At 46.4% G+C, this 25,372-nt stretch overlaps 1 protein-coding gene across 1 annotated transcript in view; it reads right to left on the bottom strand.

Moving 5' to 3' along the window:
• The window catches only part of DDR2 (discoidin domain receptor tyrosine kinase 2), a 150,640-nt gene that overhangs the window by 98,483 nt on the left and 26,785 nt on the right, over positions 1 to 25,372 (bottom strand). The gene's annotated exons all lie outside the window — the stretch shown is intronic.

The following is a 25,372-nucleotide window of genomic DNA, read 5'->3' on the forward strand; positions in this document are numbered from 1 at the left end:
GGCCTCCTGACTCTGAGTCTAGAGCTTTTTTGCAAGATAAAGCCACAGAGAGGCCTATTTGTGTCATCTATTTCTCTATTCTCGAATGCGTTCCTTTGATTTATGTGCCTACTCTTCTGCCAGAACCACACAGTCTTGACTACTATAGCTATATAAGTCTTCAAAAAGGATAGACTGATTTCTCCCACTTTATTCTTCTTTTTCAAAACTGTTCTAGTTATTATTGTTCCTTGCCCTTTTCATCTAAATTTTAGGATAATCTAGTCTATATTCACTTTTTAAAACTTAAAATTTTGATAGAAGTTGTATTAAAACTGTATGTCCTTTGGGGAGAATTGGCAACTTGGCTATATTGAGTTTTCTAATCCATGAACATACTATGTCTCTCCATTTATTTAATTCTTCTTTTGATTTCTTTCCTCATGCTTTATAAATTTCAGCATGCAAGGTCTGTGCAAGCTTTATTCGATTTACACTTCAGTGTTTTTGAGTAACTATAAACGGCATTGTCTTAGGGAGAAAGCATTTGGTCTTTCACAGTTGAGTGCACTGTTAGCTGTAGACTTTTTATAAATGCTTTGAATCAAGTCCCTTCTACTCCTAACCTGCTGAGAGTTCTTATCATGAGGGGGTTTTGCTATTTCTACATTAATTATTATGATTGTATGATTTTTCACATTGAACCACACTCGGATACCTGGAGTAAATCCCACTTGGTCATAGGGTACAATTCTTTTTATACATTGTTGAATTCTATTTGCTAATATTTTGTTGAGGATTTTAACATCTATTAATGCAGCCACTCCTGCTTCCTTTTGGTTAATATTTGCATAATATAACCTTTTTCATCCTTTTTCTTTCAGCATGCCTACATCATTACATTTGAAGTGAATTTCTTACAGACAGAATATAGTTGAGTCATGTTTTTAGAGCACTCTGCTTTCTTTGTTATGTCTTAGATTCAAAACTGTTAAAATATCAGCAATGTGTGAAACATGTTTTTCGAAATACGTGTTTCGATCTAATGCATTAGTTTGTCTAATCCTTAACACAATATCCTCAAAACCTTCAAAACATACCCATTTTACAAATTAGAAAACTGGGATACATTTGCCTAAGTTAACACATCCAGGCACCAGTGGAGTTGGAATCGCAACCCAATCCGGCTCCAGTGCGCTTGCTTACACCCACTATGCTTCATCAGCCTGAGCTAGCCAGCTAGCATGCTGCCTAGTTCTTGCCCCTGGAGTTGTTTGGCACAGGCTGTAAATATTCCAACAGGTCCACCTGCTCACCAAGGTGAGAAGTAAAGTTCCAGTTCCCTGGCTAGATTTTTGGCCTGATAGTTCTTGCAACCATGCATGCCACTCATAACTGACTGCTGCTGGGTTGGGGCAGGCAGGGGGAAATAGTGTTCTCCTTATGATCCCAGAGGGCCTGAGATGCAGGGGCCAAAATCATTGGCAGACCAAGTGCCTGGGGGAGAGTCCCTAAGCAATGAAAAGAGAAGAAGCATACTTCAGCCTGAGCCAACAAAGCAGCAGTGTCCAGCTCAAGTGAGGCCCACAAGATAAACATTGACCCTCCCCACCCTCCACCCTCACTGTGGATAAAGCACAGGGCAGCACCTTGGGTCTGATCCAAAGCAGACACACAGACACATCAGGGACTTCATGAGGTTATAGCTCAAGGAGATTCTGAATATGACAAGAGTTCCCTGAATGTTCCAGAGAGGACCCAAAATTAACTTTCCTCTCTTGAAATGAAGCAGCTGATAAGATGACTCAGGGCAGAGAAGCAGAGTTCTGCACACAAGTCATGGCTCCCTTCAGCTGTGAACATCCCTGGGCTGGGAGCATTCACATTCCTACTACCCCCATCATTCACGCAGGGTCTCCTGGGATCTGGGTGGGCTCGAATGACTTGATTAATAAAAATAAAGGGATAAAGTGATCTGGTATGTGATCCAGAGAGGAGAAGACCTGAGGAATCAGCATAAAGAAAAACAACAAAGACTCTCAATCGATTGACAACTGTAAACTATATAAATCAATTAACCACACTGCAGTTAATAAAAATGAGATTTTAGCATGGGCCCCTGGAAACCTTTTGCCTCTGTCAAGGCTAAGCACAGTACACATTAAACAGCCTACGCTACTGCTGTGTGGCAGTGATTTATTTTAGAAAAGCTGGAAAATGGATCCAGAAAGGTTAAGACACTTCCTCAAGGTCATCCAGCACATGGGGAAGCAGAGCTCAGTCTTAAAGTCTGGTTTCTATCCAGACCTTTTGGCTCCAGAGCAATGTTCTCTCCATTCTACCACACTCCATCACAGAAGCAGATTACAATGCTCACATTTGTAAGGATGCAACACTCCTCCCACAAAAGAAGCCAGACTGACTTCCCTGAGAATAGTCAGCAAGTCTCTGACTGAACCAAGAACAGAACTTGAGTTTTCTTAGAAATGTCTAGCTCTATAATTTTAATTTTATAAAACTTTGTGTTGATAGAAAAAGACTGGAATGTGTTCAAGCTAATAGAATGATGCGTAAATTTCTCTCCCCCAGAAAGGGAAACTTCTCTAGGTTGGGTTGTATTATTTTTACACTTTTTTTCAAAGGAGCCCGTTTTCCCCAATGTCATTCTAGTTACATCTGAGACCAATGAACTGAAGCCTTCGGCAAGAAAGAAATTAGCTAGGAAGTGCTGCTCTTGTTAAGAACACACCTGAGCATTGCAGGAAGCATCATGACAACATTTTACCCAAGTCTTTGATTTAAAAATAGGATGTTCATCCGTGTCTTAGAGAATTTTTGTGTTTCTCATTCCATGTCAAATTACCCCAAGACCTCTCCTTTACCCATGGGTCTCTGGGACTCCCAGACTTCACGGAGCTCCCCTCACCAAAGCCAAGTTGGAGACCAGCGGCTGGGGCAGCTTCTTCACCTCACTGGTCTTTGAACATAACCTACCTGGTTATCTGAGAGACTCTCCTAGGAATTGTACCAGTGCTTGATGGGAGATGGATTTACAGGGAGATGGGAGGTCACACCTGGAGGGCAGGCAGCTTTGTGAGGAATGTGTTCTGGGCAGCAGCCCGGACACTCTTTTCTCATGCCTCAGTCACTCAGTCTGTGACCCCGGGCCCTATATTCCTGTTTGGTGTTTGGGTTGGACAATCTCTAAAGTTCCTCCCCATCCTAACTTTCTGTAAGCCTACGTCCCTAATGCTAAATCCCAGAGGGTTTGTTTATTTGAGAGAGGTTGACACACCAAGTAGGACAGGCCTTTAGCCACCAAACATTAATAATAGCTTTTTAATGAGTGTTTACTATGTGTCATGCACTAACTTTAGGGTTCTATTTATATTGCTCCATTTAATGTCCACAACAACCCCATGAGGTAGAAATGATTCTTATCATCAATTTGCATCTAAGTAAACTAAGGCTCAGAGAAGTTAGTTAACCTGCCCAAGGTCACACAACTAGTAGGTAGCAGAGTTGACTAATGAACTCAGCCAGTTTGGCATCAGAGCCATGTGCTTAAGGCTATTCTATGTGGAAAGATCTGTCTGCAGAAGTCAGTGTCTCCTCCAGTGAGTGACCTTTACTGACTTCAGGTTTCACCAAATTCATTCTCCCTGTCCCTGCAAGTCGCCCAAAGTCTTCATCATCTCCCTTCTATAAAATTTTTCAAAAATAAAAAACCTTTGCCCAAGCCCCAGCACATAGGTATAAATAATATGAAATAAGAGAGGTGATGAACAGCATATATAGAGAAGTAAGCCTAAAGCTGAGAGAATAAAGATAATATCCAGGAAATGGTTTTCAGAAGTAGGACACCTTCTGGGAGCCCTGAAATCATTGACTTCCTCAAAATTCATAACCTCCATGTTCGCTTCTGCCTGGTTCCCACAGCAGAAGGCTGCCAGGGAGGTGCTGTTCAGCCCCAAGATGCTAAATAGAAGGACTGTGTGGATGAGTCATCCAAGCTGGAGAATATAGAAAAGTCAGGAAGGAAGGACCTGGCTATAAGACTTCCCTGGGATACTCCCACCTGTCCCTGTAGGAAGCTCCTCTGTGCTTCTTCCATCTCCCTGGGTTGCCCATGACAATAAGAAACCCACTGGGAAAAGAGCTGAGGAGCGTGCAAAGATCAACTGCGATTTATCCATGAATGAAGCCTTGCAACGTGCAAAGATCAACTGCGATTTATCCATGAATGAAGCCTTGCAAAGAGTAACCAGACAATGGGAAGCCATCAACAAATAGAGTATTAATAGAATACCAACTATATATGCAAGGCAATCTGGAAATAGAAAGTCCTTGCCATTTTGTTTAAATCCACCATTGTAAACAACACAGAGTTGGAAATAGAAAACCCACAATAAATTTGAAGTTTTCAACCCAGTAACAGTAGAATTGGGAAGTGGCTCCCCAGGGGGTAGAAAGCATCCTGCCTGGATCCTTGGGGAAGAAAAGAAAAAGGCAAACATTTGAGGGAAAGGGGAATCTCTATCCTCAACCCGCTATGAGCTTGGATCTCAACTGAACGATTATCATTCTTCCTGTACTCCTGGGAACCAGCTCATAACAGCCAGAGCTGGAGCTAACCCAAACTGGCCATGTCTCTGGGATAATATTGTTTTTGGTTCCCTCTCCGTGATTGGCCAAACCCCCTTGAGCACAGAGGAAACACTGTTTCCTTTTGACCAAATTAAACCCTTTTATTTCTCACAGGAAATGAGTGACTTTTCCCACTGTGCAGGAAAGAGAGACCTGGGGATGGGGCACCATGGGGAATGGCGAGACGGAGAACACTGGTTCCACTTGCAGCTCTCTGCTTTCCAGCTGTGACCTGGCAAGTGACTGAACCCTGCTGGGCCTCCCCATGTCATCTGTAGAAGGCAGTTGATAATATTTACCTCCTAGGATTTTTGAAACTCCAGAGATTTTAAAAAACATTGCACATAATGTACGTGGTATTGTACTTAGCACATAGTAGGTTCTTAAAAATTAGTAACCATTATTACTGTTGTTTCCAAAATACAGGTGGTAATAATGAGATTTTCTATGTTACCAGCCAGTTTTGACTAAATAAGCTAAATAAGCTTTTCCTTTAGTTTATTCAACAAACATTAGCTGAGAACCTACTATGTTTCTGAGTAAGTTAGGCTCTGGGGACAAGAGAGATAAATGACACACGTTCCCAGCCTTAAGGATTTCATAGGCTAGCAAGGGGAAAGTATTATATAAACTCTTAAGAATAGTGGTGTGATAAGTGTTATAGAGGAAAGTGCTGTGTGAGCAATGAGGAAGGAGTAATTAATTAACTTGGCTGGAAGCAACTTAGGGTGAGTCAGGACGGAATTACTGGTCTGAGCTGTTCTGCCCATTTCTGCGTGTGACTTGGACCATGTGATCAGGAGTAAGGCATAAGGAGTACTTCATGAGCCTTTTGGCCAAATAGATGAGTATTAGAAAGCATTCCTGACTGCTCACTTGCACTTACGCAAGTTTGTGCACACACACACACACACACACACACACACTTCCCAACTTCATCCAACACATACATTCAACTTAATCATGTTCACACATTCAATTGGTGCCCAGATGGTGCCTACCTCTCCCTCTGTACTGCTTAGAGAAAACCCCAGGGGCTACCTCCCCATCCCATCGTGGTCCCAGCATGGCACACAAGGCCCTCCATGATCTTGCCTCTCAAACTCTCTAGCCCCACCCCCCATGCCACTGTTACCCACTCACTGCTTTTCTAAATATTAACTGAGTGCCTACTCTGCACAAGTCTTTGGGCCAAGCACATTCTCCTTGAAACTCCTGCGTCAGGGTTGCTCCCTGAATGCCCCAGACTTTCTCCAGCCTCCTGGCCTATGCCCATCGGTCGGTTCCTTCTGGAGGGTAAACACACCACCAACCTGACAGGATCACCACCTTTCCCCTTCACACCGTCATTGCCCCACAGAACTGACCCCATGCCTCTGGGGGCCCACCCAACCTGTGGCGGGAGCTGCACCAGCAACAGCATCCCTTCCTTCCAGTCCTTGTTCACCTGTCCTGTGCCCGCTGGCCTGGGATCTCTGTACCGGGCACTGCCATGTCCCCGGACCGTGAGAAGCTCTCAGGACGTGTGCAGAGTGTGCAGAGTGAAGCCGTGTTTCTGCCTGGTTCCCAATCATGCAAATGGGTTGCACCCTTTATCCCTCCCCATTCAAGCAGTTCTAGAAAGGAAGTTCTACACGGGTCTCCAACATTGTTATTAGCTTTATCGACAACAATTACAATGCAATGAGCAAATGATAAATAAGTTTTGTTCAGTGCTCTGCAACACTCAAACTCAGACTTCTGACTGAACTGTGTGTTCAAAACAAAAGGGATAAGGAGTACTTCATGAGCCTTTAGGCCAAGTAGATGAGTATTCATAGAAAGCATTCCTGACAGAGACAGAAAATACAATGATGGCGGCCAGGGGCTGGGCAGAGGGGGAAATGGGGAGTTCCTGCTTCATGGGTGTAGAGTTTCAGTTTTCCAAGATGAAAAGAGCTCTGGAGATAGATGGTGGTAATGGGTGCATATTATGAATACAGTCGACCCTTGAACAACATGGGTTTGAACTGCACAGGTCTACTTATATACGGATGGTTTTCCAAAAAGACAGTAATACTGTAAACGTGTTTTCTCTTCCTTATGACTTTCTTAATAACATTTCCTCTTCTCTAGCTGACTTTATTGTAAACATACAGTATGCGATACATATAACATACAAAATATGTTAATCAACCCTTATGTTAGGGCCTCTAGTCAACAGCAGGCTATTGATAGTTAAGATTTTGGGGAGTCAAAAGCTATACACAGATTTTTGACTGCACAGGGGTCAATATCCCTAGCCCTTGTATTGCTCAAGGGCCAACTGTATATTTAATATAACTAAACTATATCTTTAAAAATGGTTAACACAGAATTTTTATATGGATTTTACCATAATAAAATAAATGGAGGAAAAGGGGAGATTTGTTGGTGAAACAGTACAGCAAAGGGATAGTCCATTCTCACCAAAAGATAAACGTTGCACTTTACCTTGTTCATCGATTACCTATGAAAGTGGGTCAGTCCTGCTCTGGTTATTAATTCTTAGCAGGCACATCCCTGTTGCTCCTTCATTCATTTTTCAGGGTCTATTACTGAGCATCTAACATCTTCCAGGTTCCATGTTAAATGCTGGATACCCTATCAGTGAATTAAGGGTCTATGAATTATGGGAGCACACCGAGTCCAGTGACAGAAACGGCCAGAACACAGCGATTGAAAATGAGAAGGGTTTCTGTAGGTGGGGACCTGCAGAAGGGGGGAGAAGGGGGGCTCCTGAGAAGATGACAGCCCAGACCTGAAGGATGAATCACCAGGAGAAAGGTCAAGGGAAGTTGGGTGCTCCTGGCAAATAAAACAGTCTGCAAGAAAGTCCTAAGCCGAAAAGAGTTTGGCTGGTTCAAACCAAAAAGAACCCCAAGTGGCCAGATTGGAGACGACGAGAGCCGGGGTGGGGGGGGAGCTCCACACCACAGAGAGCTTCACAACCATTTGCTGTGGACTGAATTGTGCCCTCTCCCAAAAAAATGCATATGTTGAAGCCCTAACCTCTACTGGAGACAGGGCTTACAAGGAGGTAATTAAGGTTAAATGAGGTCATAAGGGAGGGCCAGATCCTATAAGATTAGTGTTCTTATAAGAAGAGGAACCAGAGAGCTCACTTGCTCTCCCTCTGTGCCATGTGGAGACGTGGCAAAAAGGCAGCCAGCCATCTGCAGCCAGGAAAGTGGCTCTCCCCAGAAGCCGAGCCCTGCTGGACCTTAATCTTGGACCTTCTAGCTTTCAGAACTATGAGGAAGTAAATTTCAGTTGTGTAAGCCACACGGTCTATGGCATTTTGTTACAGCAGCCCAAGCTGATGCATACACAATGGTAAGAGGTTTGAGTTTTATACAAAGGAAATCAATGAAAAAGTTTAAGCAAGGGAGTGACATGAATTAATTTATTTTTTATGGCCATTGCATTTGCTAGCACTGGTGAGAAAGGTGGGGAAGGACACCGAAGGTGGGGAGCAAGAAGCTACATGGGTTGAGGTCACAAGGCAGGTTGTAATGGCAGCCTGAACCGGGACAATGGCCTTGGCGAGGGTGGGAGCTGGGTAGACCTGAGGTATGTTCTGGAGTGCAAAACATGCCTTGCCGATGGCTCACGGGTGGAAAGAGAAACCATCAAGGATGACTGAGCATTCTGGCTAGATTGGCTGAGTGGATGTGTTGCCACTGATCAAGTTTGGGAAGAAATGGGTGAAGAGTTTGGAGGAAAAGTCAGTTTGGTCTGGGACACATCAAGCTTAAAATACCTGAGTCAAATACCTATGAGTCAACCAAGAGGAAATATCAAGAGTTCTGATTGTTACCTGCATCTGGACCTCAGGGGAGAGGTGGGGCTGGAGAACAGAAAGTTGAGAGACAGAAGCATATAGACAGCCTGTGATGTCTGAGATGAGCGGAATCACGCCGTGTTTTGAGTAATGCAGAAGAGAAAGGGGCCAGAACCCTGAGTGAGGCCCTTTCTACTCCACCACACTGCCTCTTTTGGCTCAAATTTATCAATGGGGGCAAATAGGTAAATATGTAGAATATATAGGATAAAATGGGCACAGCATAGTCCCCCAGTTGAACCCCCAGAGTTTATCTTTTTTTCTTAAAGTAGAGTGCTATAGAGGAAAAAATGAAGAGAGATCTGAATTCTTGAGAATACTTGTAAAATGAATTCTAGTTTAATTAAAGCTTGTGAGGTTTTTTTTAAAGTAAAACAACCCCCCTCTCTCCCTCTCTCTCTCTGATAATGATAGATGATGATAGATAGATGATAGATAGATAGATAGATAATCTGCTGCCCATACATAAATAAAAATACAAACTCCATGAATCTAAAATGCATCATATTTTCATCTTTAATAAGTCACAAGAGAGGCAAAAAGCCAGAGTTGCACTAACATTGGTTCATTCCTCTCCCAAGATTCACTAAGCATTGGTGTCACCTTTAAATTTTCCAGTCAAGAGAAATTGTTTCTAGATGAGTCAAAGGAGTTCTCCAGTGCTCTGGACCCAGTACTGTCTCTATGACATTAAGTCACACAGTCCGCAGGAAATATAAGCAGGCTAACACTCCCATAGCCTTCCTGAACCAGGGACTACCGGCTCCCAAAACTGCCCTCTGAGAGGCTCCTTCCGTGTACAAACTTTTTAATGATGTATTAATTTTCTTTAAAAGGTAGGGTAGGGGAAAGAATCTGGAAGTATATTTGAGTTGATTATAATATTGACAAAATTAACCTTTATACCTAATTACAGAACTAAAATGGACAATTAGAGCCCATAATTAAAGGATGCACATAACAATGAAATTACGGTGCGCAATGAGTCGGAAAAAATCCTAATTATACTCTGGGAACCTGAAATCCCTGGCATTGCCTCACACTGCTATTTTCATCACAGAAACCATCTACATGAGCTCATCTCAGGTTTTCGGGGTCTCTAAGTGGATCTCTCTCATAGGGACAGAGGGTCCCTGGGAACGTGCTTCGGGGCACATTTCCCTGAGACCAGCCGCACAGTCCACCCTTATCAGGAAGACTGGTATGCTAGCAAATATATCCCTCACATGCTTAGGGTGATGGGAAGCTGCTCTCTGGACAGTTTTGAAAAATTATTCTTTCACCATCACACAATGGGTAGGGATTTGCCTAAGTAAGTCTTTTTAATTTGGAAGTCAGTTAAGAAACAAAGAAGAGAGTAGATGTGAATCTATATGTGTATGTGTGTGTGTATATATAGTCTAGTATATATATGCATTTGTGTGTATCTATATGTGTGTATAGTTTAGTGCATACACACACACACAGTTTCTAGGGGGACTGAAGAAAGACAAATACATCATGTATCACATACTTGATGTAGGTCTGACTACTTTGTAAACAACAATTCAGGAACATAACAGACAATGAGAGTTAAAAAAGCCAAAGTCAAGGTACAAGAGAGGAAACATGGTGAAACATGAGGCCAGAGGGTCTACCTGGATGGAACGCTGATACAATGTCAAGGACTTTTACAAGCACACACAGGCTTTGACTCACGGAAGCCGCATCACCACCGTGTGAGATGCACCCGACTCTTCTGTAGATGAGGGAGCTACAGCACAGGGTGGGTAATCACTGGCCCTAACTCGCCCAGCTGGGAAGTGATAGCTCTGGAAAGGATGGACCAACACCGAGGGAAAACTGCAATAGGGAGGTTGTCGGGAAAAGTGGCCCAGGCAGTCTGACTGGGCATTGGGGGCGACAAATAACCAGAGGGAAGAGACATAAGGGAACACAGAGCGCGGGGCTATGGGACCGGCAGGTGTGATGGGGAAAGTAGGTCAAAGATGACTAAGTTTTTTACCTAAATGGGAAAAAAAAAAAAAAAAAAAAGAATTGTGATAAATTTATCAGAGACAGGAAAGGGAAGGAAGAATATAATGGAAATGTTAAGTTCTTGCACAGATGCTGCGCCTTTGAAATGCCTGGGGGTTTCCAGAAGGAGGTGTCCATCAGGCAGCTGGAGATTCAAGACAAGGGCTTGAACAAAGGTCAGGCTAGAGAGGCTCACTGGAGAGAGGTCTCGGAAGAGGGGAGACCCAGGCCAAAGGGGCGCCTGAGACAGCCAAGGGAGGGGACTCATTGGAGAGGAAAAGAGGGTCAGAAAAAAAGGAAAGGCACTAATAATCAATCGTGGGCTACCAGAGGCTCCCCAACCCTAGCCCACACCAACCCCCTACTTCCTCATCCATGCCACACACCCTTGGGAAATGATAACCTTCAGTAAGGACTAAAGACATGACCGTTCTTCCAGCTGTGGATGCGGTAAGCTGCGGGGAGGCAAGGCGCAGCCCCCGGAACACAACGGCCCTGGAATAGCGCTGCGTGTGACCGATGGTGGCTGCACGAGGAGTGAGCACCGCAGAGCACGAAGAATCCTCGAATCACCACGTTATACACCTGAAACTCACGTAACGTCACATGTGGGCTAGTCTTCATTAAAAAAACAAAGATCTGGGGCGCCTGGGTGGCTCAGTCGTTAAGCGTCTGCCTTCGGCTCAGGTCATGGTCCCAGGGTCCTGGGATCAAGCCCCGCATCGGGTTCCCTGCTCCGTGGGAAGCCTGCTTCTCCCTCTCCCACTCCCCCTGCTTGTGTTCCCTCTCTCGCTGTGTCTCTCTCTGTGTCAAATAAATAAATAAATAAATAAATAAAATCTTAAAAAAAGAAAAAAAAAACAAAGATCTGATCATTATTGCTCTTTGAAATGGCTCAACAGGAAGCTCTGAAAGGTCAGAGACAGCGTCTGTCCTGCCCGCTACTCAATCCTAAAAGCCTCCGGTTTAGCCTGGCACCGACCAAATGATGTGCTGAGTAACGAGGGAATGGACAGGGGACTGGAGGGACTTCACTGGTGAGAAGTCAGCAGTAGGAACTCATTCCCGGTCCAGGGCTGTTTCTCCCGCACCCCAGCGCCTCCGCCTGCGGTCTCTGGGGCAGCCCCCACAGGACGCTCTCACATGTCCCAGAGCATGTGTGTGTGCCGACAGCGAGCAGAGGCCAGGCCACAGCCACTTTCCCCTAGCAGACCACCCCTAATTTACTGTGAACCTCCTGGCCCGCGAAGAAAAGATCAAATCCAGCATTTCAACCACCATAACAAGCATAGAGTGTTTACCAGGGCCAAAGGAAAAAAGCGTCATCCCACCCTCTGGTCCCACAGAACTTGTACCAGAGTCAAATCTCTGAAATTAATGTTCCGGCTCCTCAGCTTAACATAACCACTTGCTTCTGGCAAATCAAAGAGGAGCCACTTACCCTTCCAGACCGCCTGAGCCTTTGAGTATCATCAGCCGACAGAACAGCTCAGGGTTTGTAGCTGGTCAGGGTCAAAGGCGGCAGCAAAGCTGAATTCAGTCAATATCATCAAAAGTCTTGGGGCTGATATTAGCTTCATGGTCAACGCCCAAGCGGAAATTAGTGGGGCAGCAGTTTCTTTAATCACGGGGGCCATTAGTCTTTGACCTGTCAGCTTGATGAGGCTCCAGTCCCCAGCCATTCAAACACTAATCTAGGTGTTCCTGTGAAGATGTCTTGTAGATGTGACGACAATGCATAGTCAGTTGACTCTATGGAAGAGATTATCCTGGATAATCTGGACGGAACCTATTCAATCCACTGAAAGGCCACAAAAGCAGAGCTGAGACTCCCCCACAGAAGAAGTTCCACTGGGGACAGCAGCTTCAGCCCATCCCCAAGACCCCCAGCCTGCCCTCCCTGGTGGCCCTGCCGGTTGGGGACTTGCCGAGGCAGCCCCCGTGGTCGCCTACACCAAGTCCTTGCAATCACCCTCTTGACCTGTATCTCTTGCTGGTTCTGCTTCTCTGGTTGGACCCTGAATGATACAACGCAGCATGGCCCCTGAGAAGATGCATCCAATTAGTAACTATTTGAGTGTTTGCTGGGTGCTGTGCCCTGTTCTAGATGGCGGAGATGGGAGAAAGTAGAACAAAGACAGGTAGGGGGCTGCCGCCTTGTGATGCGAGTGCCAGACCTCTGGCTTCGCCAGGGCCTCCTCCCACAGCATCTGAAACCCTGTCTTTAGGGACACAGAGACACAGAGACACACACAGGGAAGAAGGCTCCAGGACAACAGAGGCAGGGGTTGGAGTGACCGCAGGAACCCCTGGAAGGGAGAAGAGGCGAGGAAGGATGCTTCCCCGGAAACTTCCAAGGGAGTCTGACCCTGCCCATGTCGTGATTTGGACCTTCTAGTCTCCAGAACGGTGACAATAGATTTCTCTGATCCCACTCTGGTCTTCCCCAGTTTGTGGGAATTTGTGAAGGCGGCCCTAGGAAAGTAATAAAAATAGTCAAATCCATTCATTCTTTTTCTTCAGAAGTATTTGCCCCATAAATCACAGACTAAGTAAGGTCTGATGTGTCATCTAACATTCTCATGTTAGACTTGACCCAGGTTTCCGCAGCTCAGAGACTTAGCACGAAGCCCCCTTGATGTGCTGTGTTCACTTTCGGTGGCTTTGCAACAAAACTGTTTTTACGAACGGGCCACCAGCCCGTGTAGTTTGCCAAGTTGACTATTTTAATATTGTATTTGAGTCTTATTCATCTTTTTTTTTAAAGATTTTATTTATTTATTTGAGAGAGAGAGAGAGAGAGAGTTCACAAGCAGGGGGGAGGAACGGGGGAGAGGGAGAAGCAGGCTCCCCGCGGAGCAGGGAGCCCAATGCGGGGCTCGATCCCAGGACCCTGGGACCATGACCTGAGCTGAAGACAGACGCTTAATGACTGAGCCACCCAGGCGCCCCAGAGTTTTATTCATCTTGATCACTGGGTCTTTTGGTGTCCCTTTACAGTTTCCACCAGAGGCGACTGCCTCACTGTCTCAGCCCAGGCCCAGCCCTGCTCCCCTCGGACTTCTCGCACTCTTGTCATTAGCCTGCATTTTTCCAGGTTGAATTGTTCTCCTTCCGGCCAGCCCCTCTCCAATGCCTGTGCAGTAATTCTTGGTCTCCAGGGACTCTGCCACTTGATTCATCTGTTTTTATATATTCTTCCCATATTTTACTAAAAGCTGATATTTCCTGCAGATAATTGAGGAAGATGTTAGTTAAGGCCAATCCTAACCAGACGCCTACAGGCCCCTTTTAGATGCTGCCCTGTGTTGGGATGGGGGTCAGTGTCACTGTTGGGATGGTTGGGGTGTCCTTTGTAATTCTCCTGCCACACTGATGCCACCTAAGCCAGCCTCCGCATTTGGACATCATCTTGAGAACACTGCAGAAGAGGGGGCAGCTAGATAGAAACAACTCATCTTGTGCTGGCCCCTCCCTGGCTCCCAGTGCATTTCTTCCAAACGACTGCTTTTAAATGTGTTTGGCCTTGAGTTTTTTGTAGATTTTTTTTTTTTGTACTCTTCTGGGGTTTTTCTAAATACAATAATGCAGCTGCCTGCTCATGATCCACTCTGTTTTTTAATATTTATTTATTTTAGAGAAAGAGAGAGAGAGAGAGAGAAAGCATAAGCGGGAGGGGCAGAGGGTGAGGGAGAGAGAATCTCCAGCAGATCGAGAATCCCTGCTGATCGAGGAGCCTATCATGGGGCTCGATGGGGGGCTTAAGGGGGGCTTGATGGGGGGCTCGATTACATGACCCCAAGATCACAAACTGAGCCGAAACTAAGAGTCAGATGCTTAACCGACTGCACTACGCAGGCGCCCCTCGGTCTAGTGTCTTATTTAAAAGCTGTGTCGCGCACTTGGCTACTGTGCTAAGAGGTGTTCTGCACTAGAATTCAAGCATTGACAAACCCCGGCTCTGTCATGGTCCCGCTGTGGGTCTCCGGCAAAGTGCTTATTCCCTCTCGTCCTCTGTTTCTTCAGCTGTAAAATGGGCTAACAATACCTATCCTTCCTTCTCATGGTAGTTATGAGTCGGGAGGATGGTAGATGTTGAGGGGCCTTGTGGCTAAAGTAAGTGCTACGCGAAAGCTTACAAATGCGTATGCATGAGGAAGTGCTGTTTGTAATCAGAAAACCCTGGAACTGTGGGACTGGGGGTGAATTCTGGCATATGCAAACGGTGAATAATTCTGTAATCATTCAAAAAATAATTGACTTAGAGACGATAGTTAGGTGAGTAGATAACAGATAATTGATGGACAAATAGATGTGACGGCTCCATTTGGAAGGTGTGGGTGTGTGCGCCTACAGGTAAGCCTGTGCAACTTTGGAAACACACCAGAAAGAATAAACATCGAGCCTGAAATATTAAGGAAAGCAGTTGTCTCTGGAGAGTTAAAAGAGATGGCTGGGGAGGGAAATTTTACTTCTCATTTTATATCATTCTTAAATGCTGGGATTACGGGTTATGTTTCCTCAGTGGGATTTTCAGGTTTTTTAATTTTATAAATATTTAAGGAAAACAGTGTTACATAAATTCCGGCTCTTCAACCCTATGCCCGATGATTTTATATACACTCTCCTTAAGGTGCACATTTTCAGTCATTAGCCACTTCACGCACACGCACACTTTTTCAACAGCGGGCGGAGCTAATCCCACAGTGCTGAAGCAGCTTGCCGGGGTCACATAACCACTAAGTCAGAGCGAGGACCCCCGGTCCACTCTGCCCTCCACAGTTCACACTGGCCTATTGCCATCAGAGTATGTCTGTCCTTCCTGTGCTCACTCATTCCGTCCACCAATACTAAGGCCTACCCTGGGTTTAGCACCATACTTGGTTCTAGAAAGCTGCAAAGATGAACAAGGCAAGATTTCTGCCCTGAAGCAGCTCACTGTCTCTTGTGCTGTTAAAAAGAAACAGAAGGAAACAGAATGCTCCATGGGCAGAGACAGAGTAAACAGCTAGGGACTGCCCAGCCGCCCTGACTACTCTTGTGAGGTTGAGTCAGAAGATGACTCTGAGCCCCTTCTTCTTGAGTGACCTCTGTGCTGGAACAGGGCAAAGATATCCTCCACGCTTTGGTACATCTCCGTTTGCCCAGCCCACCTCTTCATTTTGCCCGGCGTGGGCGGATGGGTAGTGGAGAGAAAAGAGGCGAGTAAGGTATCTGTAGAAATCCGAGGGAAGAGAAGGGCCGTGGTCACGGTGGGAGCCACACATGGACGGAAGGTCAAACCAATGGCTCGCAGAAGGGGGAGCTGTGAAGTTCACATTTATATGCCGGCCAAAAAAGAAAAAAATTCCTCTGACTCAAAATAAACACAAACTTGCTGTGGGCCCTTGTGCGATTTTTCTTAGGATTTTTGGGAATATTGTCAATGGTCTATCTGCCCCTCTCCCCTGAAATCTGTGGGGATCACAGGCTGGGCTCTGTCCGGACCAGAAGTAAAGGATTTAGAGAAGTGTGCACCTTCTTCTCAAAAGGTCACTTAATTTGGGTTTTCTTCCCTGTGAAGTTGAATTTTTAATCAAAGGGGAGTATCCTTTATATCCTTGGCATGAGCCATGGATTTGGCAAGAGGCAGTATGCGTGAGTGGCCAAAGGACTGATACATGCAGTCATTGGTCATTAGAACCTCTAGGGACACAGCATGAAGGAAAAGGAACAGGAGGTAGGAAGTGCAGAATTGGACAGGTAGAGAGGAGGGGAGGGACACTTAAGGCAGCAGGTACATGTGGGGCAAGGGACGGATGTATAGGCACAGCTAGGACGCTGAAGGAACACGGCTTCCCTGGCTTTGAAGCCGTGAAGGAAGCTTGGCCGCCATCTATTAACTCCCTCACGTCACAGGTATGCCATTTGAGAACCAGAGAGGTGACATGGTTGCCAAGACCACAGAGCACGATCCATCCCCTGGCCTGCTTGACTGAGTTCTGTACTCACTCCATGAACATGCTGTCCCCAGAACAAGCAGAGGTTCAGAAATGGGAAGCTGGGGACACATACAAGAAATAGCAAGCCTGAGGAGGGGGGAGGATCTGATTTGAGGAGAAAATACACTTAGGGAACTGATGGGAAGTGAAGGTGGAGACGTTGGTTGGGATTTGCTTCTGAAAGGCACTGAACATGAGACCCATGGGTTTGGGTCTTTTTTCCATGTAGAAGACAGAGAACTACTATGTGTGTTGGAGCAGAGCTCAGGTCGCTATTTTTTGTCCCCAGGAACATGTGAGGACATCTGACTGGGAGAGAGGAAAGACCTTCAGAGTTCCAGGGAAAGAAAGAGCTCACTGAGATTCCTTGTATTTTCTCTCTGAAAAATACAAATACTTCTTTATAAGAGCATTCCCTTTTTTTACAAAAAAAATTACATAACTTCTTTTATTTCTTTTCTAATATAAAAAGCCACGCATGCTCATTTATGAACTTTCAATTTGATGAAGAACCAAAATGGCTCCTACAGTCTCCTCACCTAAAATCAAACCCAGTTCATATTCTGACATCATGACTTTTCATCAGTTTTTGTTCTGTGAATTTTACATAATTATTAAATATCTCTGTATAACTTATAACTTACTTTTTAAGATTTTATTTATTTATTTGACAGAGAGAGAGAGATGGTGAGAGAGAGGGCATGAGCAGGGGGAGGGGCAGAGGGAGAGGGAGAAGCAGACTCCCCTCTGAGCAGGGACCCCCCCCCCAGATGCGGGACTCGATCCCAGGACCCTGGTGATCATGGCCTGAGCCGAAGGCAGATGCTTAACCAACTGAGCCACCCAGGCACCCCATAACTTTATAACTTCTAATTTCACTTAATATAAAACCATAAATACCTTCTTATGTAATCTAAGATTCTCAAAACCATCATTTTAAAGGTGTATGATCTGTATACTTAATCATGCCCTCAGTGCTGGCCATTCAGATCTTTTCTTTTTCCTCCCTAAATGCTACATTGTTGTGTGTAACGTTTGTCCCCTTCAGAGTATTTCCTTAGAACAGACTCATAAAAGTGAAATTCCTACATCAAATAGTATGGACGGTTTTTAAGGTCATTCACACACCTTGTCAAATTGATTTACAATGGGGGGGTTCTTATACATGTAACATATAACTCTAAAAACTAGAGTTTTTATTGAATGAAAGTAGTTTCTTTGGATGGCTTTTCTTTAATTACAAAAATATTTCATATTTGAAGGAGAGAAAATTCTCCATAAAATTAGACTGTGGAAGGGAAAGCACAGCTTCCATGAAGTTTAATGTCCACTCACCCTGGACCACATTTGCTTTCTCCTGTCTTCTGATCGGCGCTCCGCCCCTCCCTTTCCTCACTACCTACCCCACCCCGTCTTCTCCCAGCCTCTCAGATTCTGGGATGTTGTCTATTCTGTGTTGATTAAGGGGGATGATTCCATCTTGTATTTCCTAGTAAAGGACCCAAGTCCACACACAGAGACTTCCGCACCCTTGCCTAGGGCTTTGGAAAGTACAGTTTGCAACAAAAAGATTAACGGTGCTTTCCTGATCTTCATGGCCTATGTGTTTCTCATTATCTTTCCTTGGATGCAGCTGCTGGCTTTTGTTCCAAAGCCACACAAGGCTAGTCCTGGCTCCTCCCAGAGCGAGGAGACTTCTCTAGAGCTAACGCTGTAGAGTGAGCAGAGCCACCAGCCTCTCGCACAGTCAAAACCCCTCTCTTTTCCCCCTGGCACAACTCTGCTCAGACTCCTTCACTGCCCAGCTGCCCCTTTTCTGGCCTCCTAACAAGCTCCCCCACCTCTGCCTCCTTCCCCTTACAATCCTCCTCGTATACTACAGCAAAATCAGGCCTTCCTGGAGCAAAATGCACATCATCTTACAGCTCTGCTCAAGCATCTGCAGCAGATCTCTGTTACTTACATGGGAAGTCCGATATTTTGGAATGGATTAATAAATATGTACCATGTGCTTTTTCATGGGTACACATTAAGCACCGTAGGGGCTATACCATGAGCCCTGTATCTAGTTTGGGGAGCTAACACATACATGTGAAAAGTCACAGGGCTCCGGCCCCCACTTCCTTCCAGTTCTCCAGTCCTGCATGTTCCACAGGCAGATCTTGCACTCGACATGTTTCAAACTGAATTTACTCTCTTCTCCCCAAATCTATGCTCTTTGTATAATGGTTCTGCTATCCAGGCTCTCAAGACAAGAAAGACACATGTCAGGAATATGGGGAGATATTTTTTATCTTTTTTTAAGATTTTATTTATTTATTTGAGAGAGAGAGAGAGCACACATGAGTGAGCATGAGCAGGGGGTAGGGGCAGAAGCACAGGGAGAAGCAGACTCCCCACTGAGCCAGGAGCCTGATGCGGGACTCGATCCCAGGACCCTGGGATCATGACCTGAGCCGAAGGCAGATGCTTCACCAACTGAGCCACCCAGAAGCCCAGGAATGTGGGGAGACTTGAGGGGCATGAGATTTTGGACTTGTAGTGTCCATCAAAATCTACTTGTCTACTTATTCACTTCCTTAGTTGTGCTTAAGAACATAAAGGGGTACAGAAGCAAATAAGATGTGCCCCCACTGTTGTGAGCATAGAACATAGTGGGGGAGACATAGAGCTTCCTATCCACTGCCAACCCAACCACCCCAACTGTGCCTCCCAAGCCTGGGTCTCCAGATCCACCCCCAGCTCAACCATTCACTTCAGGAAAAGTGGACTAGGATATCTCCACGTATTTTCATGATTGTGCTGTACTTGTCTTCTACCGAATCCCAACTGATCCAGATATTAGAACGACCATAGTATCCATGTGTATCAAGAACTATGGGTAAAAAAACACTAACGAAGATCCCTGCCATCGATGGCTTTATAATCTGGAGAGAGAGCCTGACGCCTGAACAGATCACTTCCCCATAATACGGTGCGTGGCCAGACCGTGCCGGAGTTGCAGCCAACACCAACAGAAGGGGTCGTCCGGCCCAAATGCAGATTCAGGGAGATGCAGGGAAAGTGGGGTGAGGAGGAAGGAAACCTGCCCACTGGAACTTGAGGGAGGGGCAGTCGGTTCGTAGTGGGGAAACTGGAATTTGAACGCAGGTTCGTCTGACTGTCCAGTCCATGTTTTTCCCACCATCCTGTTACCTGGTAGGCTTTCGGTGGATATTCACTGAATGAAAGAAGAAATGAGTGAATGAATGGATGGAAGGATGGATGGATGGATGAATACACTATACTTCTTCCATTGGAGAGAATTGCTGAAATGTCAGCCCAAATAGTAACTTTGGTTTAAAACTCCCATGGTCTGACCAGCTGAGCTAATCAGCTAATGCCCCTCAGGGAATTCCTGCAACAGGGCAGGTGGTTCTCAACACAAGAGGTGCTAATTCACTCCTACAACCTCTCAGAATTGGTTGGAGGTAAGATAGTCTGGAATTGAGGAGGGGACTCCCCACTTTCGTCTACCCCACCTCCTCAAGAAAACCCTGCTGGTGTCCTGGGCTATGCAGACAATGGGAAAAGAAACTAGGTAAGCCTAAAGCTCCTAGAGCTACAACCAAGAACCCCATAGAAGCCCACACTAAACCACTCTGGCCCCAGGACACCCTCGATAAGGAAAAAGATCCTAATTCTCCTACACCCACCTCCTCTGAAATTTGGTTCTGGCAGGAGGAGAGCCAGGATTTCTAAGACTTAAAGATCAGAGCAGGGTGCCCACATCCTCAAGCATTTCCATGGGACTGCCTCTCTCCGTCCACAACCCCCTTGCTCCACTGGGTTTGCAGAGTGGATGCCTCCTGCCAGCAGCCCTCCTCCTCCCTTCCCCGCTTCCTGCTCCTCGGCCCAAGCCTCTGCCTCCTGTCTCTGTATGCTTGGCATACACATGCAGCGAGCTTGCAGCCGGAGTGTGCCATCATTTCACAATTCCAAAACCCCAAATAAGAGACAGGTGGTGGGATTCTCCCACGGAATTAAAAGAAGGACTCCAAGCCCACGCTGTCTGAGTCTGGCTGCCCAGGGAACAGCCCAGAGGTGGGCTGGGCTGAGGCTACTGTTCCAGGAGGTTCTACCTGACCCTTTCCAGGCTGTTTAATTCCTTGGTCCCCAACATATCTACTCAGAATGTCCTCTTGGCTCCTCCCAGTTCCTGAGGAAAGTTAAGCTTCCTTTGAACAATTAATGGAATCAATTTGTGGAGGAAGGAGTCAGCTCGATAAAATTACAATCATTTCTTCAAGGAGGTTGTTATGAAAGGGGCCTTGGAAAGTCACAGACTCCTTGGTACCATTATCTGGATCGATTTGGGACTCAAGATACTTCATTGCCCACTTGGGAATTACGTCTTATGACTCTGCTTCTCCATGATGGATTAAGATGGGCTTGCAAACTTTGCCACTGGGGCAAAGGATTATAGCTATTTCCTTTACTTCAAGGAAATATTTTGGGTTCATCACATAAGCCATTACCAGCACACTTTTTTTTTTCTGTAAAGGCCCAGAGAGTCAATATTTTAGGCCTCGTGGGCCAAAAGGTCTCTGTCATAACTATTCAACTTGGCCTGTGTAGCACAAAAGAAGCCATAGGCAATGTGTAAATAAATGAGCAGAGCAGTGTGCTAATAAAACTTTATTGACAAAAACGAGCAGCAGGCTGGATTTGGACCACAGGCTATAGTTTGCGAATCCCTGACATAAACCGTTCTGTGCGCGAGTGTCAGTATGAGGAGGAAATGAGATTCACTGACACCCTTAGAAAGGAGGTTGCTGCTTTGGTACAAGAAAACTTTGAGGCCTTCTTGTTCTACCGTTATCTAAGTAACCTCAAATAATATCAGAAACTGCATTTTTAACACAATCCCCCGGTGGTTTGTACACATTATACCTGGAGACCAATGTGTCTCAACCACCAGTCAAATTACAGACTCTGAGGCCTGAGGCTCTGTATTTTCAACAAGCTCCTGGGTAACACGGATGCTGTCAGTGGATGATGCTTCATTTAGGGAAGATCTGTTTTGGAACATCCTCCACAAGACCCAGTTCTGGGGTGAAACATGGGAACAGGTGGGTCCCAGCAGCCCACCACCACCCACCCACTTTCTCTAACCCCAGAGAACACATGTGTAATACTATGCTAGATGGTACACAAAAGCAAAAGTACCTGATGGAGACTCAGACCTTGGCTAAGAGGTTCTTACAATCTTTTTATCGTGGCGGGCAGGGGGGTGGGGTGCGGGGAGTGAGAGAGGGGAGCTCATACACATAAAAAAATTAATCAATATAAGACGTCATAGGAATGTCTAAGACCCTGAGACATCAGTGAAAAAATCCTGACCAATGCTATGAATGTCTAGAAGGGTTACCCCTACCTACTCTCATCCATCACAGGACGAGGAACCAGGGGCTCCACACCCAAAGAAGCAGGAGCTTTGAGTAGGTTCAAGCGCAGAAGGAAATTCAGCGAATGCTGCCAGTCAGGAAACCTCACATCATTCCTGCAGCCCACAGTCTCAGGCTAAGGTAATTAATATAATATGAGAAATTATAAGGCGATGAACATTGAAACAATGGAAATAAGATTCTTGCTAGCAGCCTGGGTTGGGCAATGCAGTCTGTGGCTGACCCTTAAATCTAGTCTTATAAGCTGTGAAGATCAAAGCAAAAACAAGAGGCTGACACCTTAGAAAATGCTGGCTCCAAGTGTTTCATGCATGTCTATTTTTAGGGCCCTGAATAGTTCCCGCTTAAACCTCGTTCAGAAGTGCACTCACACTGGGCAAGAGGAGCACAGACCAGGCAGATGCTAAGATGGCGTCCAGATGTCACAGCCCAGCCAGTGGTCAGAGCTCTCCCCAATCTGTCAGCCACCCTCCTTTCCAGCTCTCTCTTCCACCACTCCTCGACCCTCTGTTCCCGTAGTTTGCCATTTGTTCCCTACCCCCAACCCCCAACCCCCGAGGCAGTGCGGCCCTAGTTCACTGGTCACTCCATGTCCTTGCTGCTGAGGTCAGCTCCACTGATAACGACCGACCCATACCTCGCCCCCTCTGCATACTGCACCGCTGCCCAGCCCCCCAGGCTGGACCCCAGCCCCACCCCCTCCACAGTCAAGGACCACCCAGCCACAAGTACTATCCCCTTCCATCACCACTCACCACCCTCTGGGCGCCTCCCCCCGCATTGAGCATGGTTCTCTTTTTTGTTCCTTCCCTTTCCTGTCAGCCGTGAGCACATGGGCTGGGATGATCTCGTACTTATATTTATATGCTTTCAAGTCACTTGCAGAGTCCCTTACACATCACAGGTGTTAAACAGTTACTGCTTTTGTTAGTAAAGCTGTTACCCAAAGTCCTTGGGTCCCATGCTGCTCTCTGGCCCCACCGTTCCTTGCATTTCATCACAGTCCATTCGTGGCTCATGCTTTTCAGAATGTTGTTGGAGCCCAGTTCTTCCAGAAAGCTCTAAGCCAGCCTCTTGCACACCTGACCTCCCTTCCCCTAGGCAGGCTTGGTTTCTCGGTTTCTAACCGGCGTCTCCTCTCCTGCACGGCACCCTAGCTGTGGCTCTCTGATTAGTTACACACTGACCCTGATCCTGCCTTTTCCAAAATAATCCTGGCACCGCCATATTCCAAAATCTCAGACGCTGAGGCTTAGGCCGCCATGTGGTCACAGCGTCGCATCCACCTCAACCGTAATGCACCCTGCATTTGTTTGACCAGGTTTGCGCCGGTCACAGCTCCAAGTGCCACCCACCCCCACTGCCACCCCCACCTCCAATACCCCAGGCTGTGCTGTCCCCTAGACAACATGTCCTCCAGGACACATGAAAGCAGGACCTCCCACCCGAGACACTCATGAGAAACAGACCAGCCCTACGCCACTCGCAATGGGAAAAAGACCGCTTCGAACTCATGAAGGAAAATCAAGTTCCAGTTGGAAATACAAACTTTTCCTTTAAAGGAGAAGCTAATGTTGGCAGCACTGCTCTTCTGAGCTACACTCCAAGGCTTTGGGAGAGAGAGGGAAGGAAGACAGTGTGAATGACAAGCGGACAGGAGACAAAGAGAGGAAAGCAGAGAGAATAGGAGCAAGAGGCAGGAGGCACGGAGGGAGGGGCGGGGGGAGGCAGAGTAAGAGCAGGAAGACCCACAGGAGAAGGAGCAGAGGGGGAGGGGAGTGGAGGGGACAAAGGGGGAGGAAAAGGCAGAGAAGACAGGCTGACTGCTCTGCGGGCTCCCCAGCGGGACCACCCGTTCTGTGGCAAGCACGACAGTGTCCCCTGCGAGCTCTAACCTCCAGGAGGGGACAGGCTCTCCCCTGGCTTTTATAACACTCCACCGAGTGAAATCTACACCAGAGATTTGGGGGGGGGGGAGCCAAAGCCAACAACCAGACAGAATTGGAGGCATCTCTCTCCAAAGGCTATTGTTAACCTCTGCTCTCAGTATTCATGAGTGATGCCAGACCTCTGAAAAGTAGGGAACCATACATTCGGATTAGCCCCGTGTTCCGGAGTATCTATTAATAATGCCCCCTTTCCCTCACAAGTGTTCCCGTTCAGATGCTAAATTACTCACTCCTCCTATTAATAGGAGACACAGGAAATGGAGACTCGAGCCTCGGAACAGAATGAAATACTTAGTGTCATTCTCAGAAAAGGAGGAAGCCTGGACTGTAGACCAGAAGAGACCAGGAAGAGTCTTCCCTGGGGGGGCAGAGGTACTTGAGAAAGCTCTCGGTATAACACGATAGTGGAGGTGGGGAGAGGCGGCCAGACAAGGCTTCACGAGACAAAGCTATATATAGCACACGCCGTGGATGCTGAAATATTAATTTCTGGAAATAGTCGCTTAGGATTGGGTGGCAGGGGAAGAAAAGTCCGCAGGGACAGTTTCTGGAAAGTAAAGCAGTAGGAGCCACCGAAAAATCACATTTGAGGAATCTCGTGTAATAGAGAAAATCTGCAATAGCTTCTGGTTAGTAGCTAAATGTAGCTATGAATTATTCATTCTGAACGGCACACCAAGAAGGGTCCAGTTAAGACCTCTGAGCTCTCCAGGATCAAGAGTCTCTCGGAAGTCTATTGGAAGGAAGCGAAGGAGGGAAATAAATTAGTGTCAAGGCAAGCTGTGGGAAGAAAGGGACCCAGGATGGTTTATCACCACAAGGAGGTGAAGGAGAAATGGGGAGGAGGTTTATTCCTTGGATAATAAACAGAAGGAGTGTATAATCCAATGAGCATCTTGACAGTGAGAAGAAATCTCCTGCAGGATGACAGGAAATACTGCTCTTCCCCCCTGCCCTCACCCTTCACTCGCAAGGACTCACAGGTCCACGTTATTCGCTCAGCCGCCCATTCATTGGAAGCCACAAGGGATGTAAGTAGAAGTGGAGTCAGCGGGTTCCCCCTGAGCATCTCATGTGCACCAGACCCTGAGCTGGGTGCCGAGGCTGCGGGCATGAAGGAGATGCGGTTTCTGCCTTCGGCGAGCTCCAGGAAGACTCGTGGAATGACTACAGTTCTAGACTCATTAGTGGGATCTGAGTCTGCTAAAGGATGAACTGAGAAGTCCCCTCGAGACCAAAATTCACTCAGAGCAGACCACCTCAACATGGGCGAACACTTCCTAGCTTCCTCACGGAAGCTCTGAGATGCACCACCCTCCTCTTTCTGCCCTGAGGCCCAGGGCTAAGCGTGGCATTTAACTGCGGGAAGTACCCTAGCCTAGGTTCTCTTGTACGTGTAACTCCTCCAAAGCTTACTACAGGACTCTGCTTCAATGACCTGGTGTTAGTAGATCTGTGAATTATTATTTTTTCTCTAAGCCACCTCAAATT

Source organism: Halichoerus grypus, chromosome 7 (genome assembly GCF_964656455.1).
Source record: "Halichoerus grypus chromosome 7, mHalGry1.hap1.1, whole genome shotgun sequence".
Classification (NCBI taxonomy): domain Eukaryota; kingdom Metazoa; phylum Chordata; class Mammalia; order Carnivora; family Phocidae; genus Halichoerus; species Halichoerus grypus.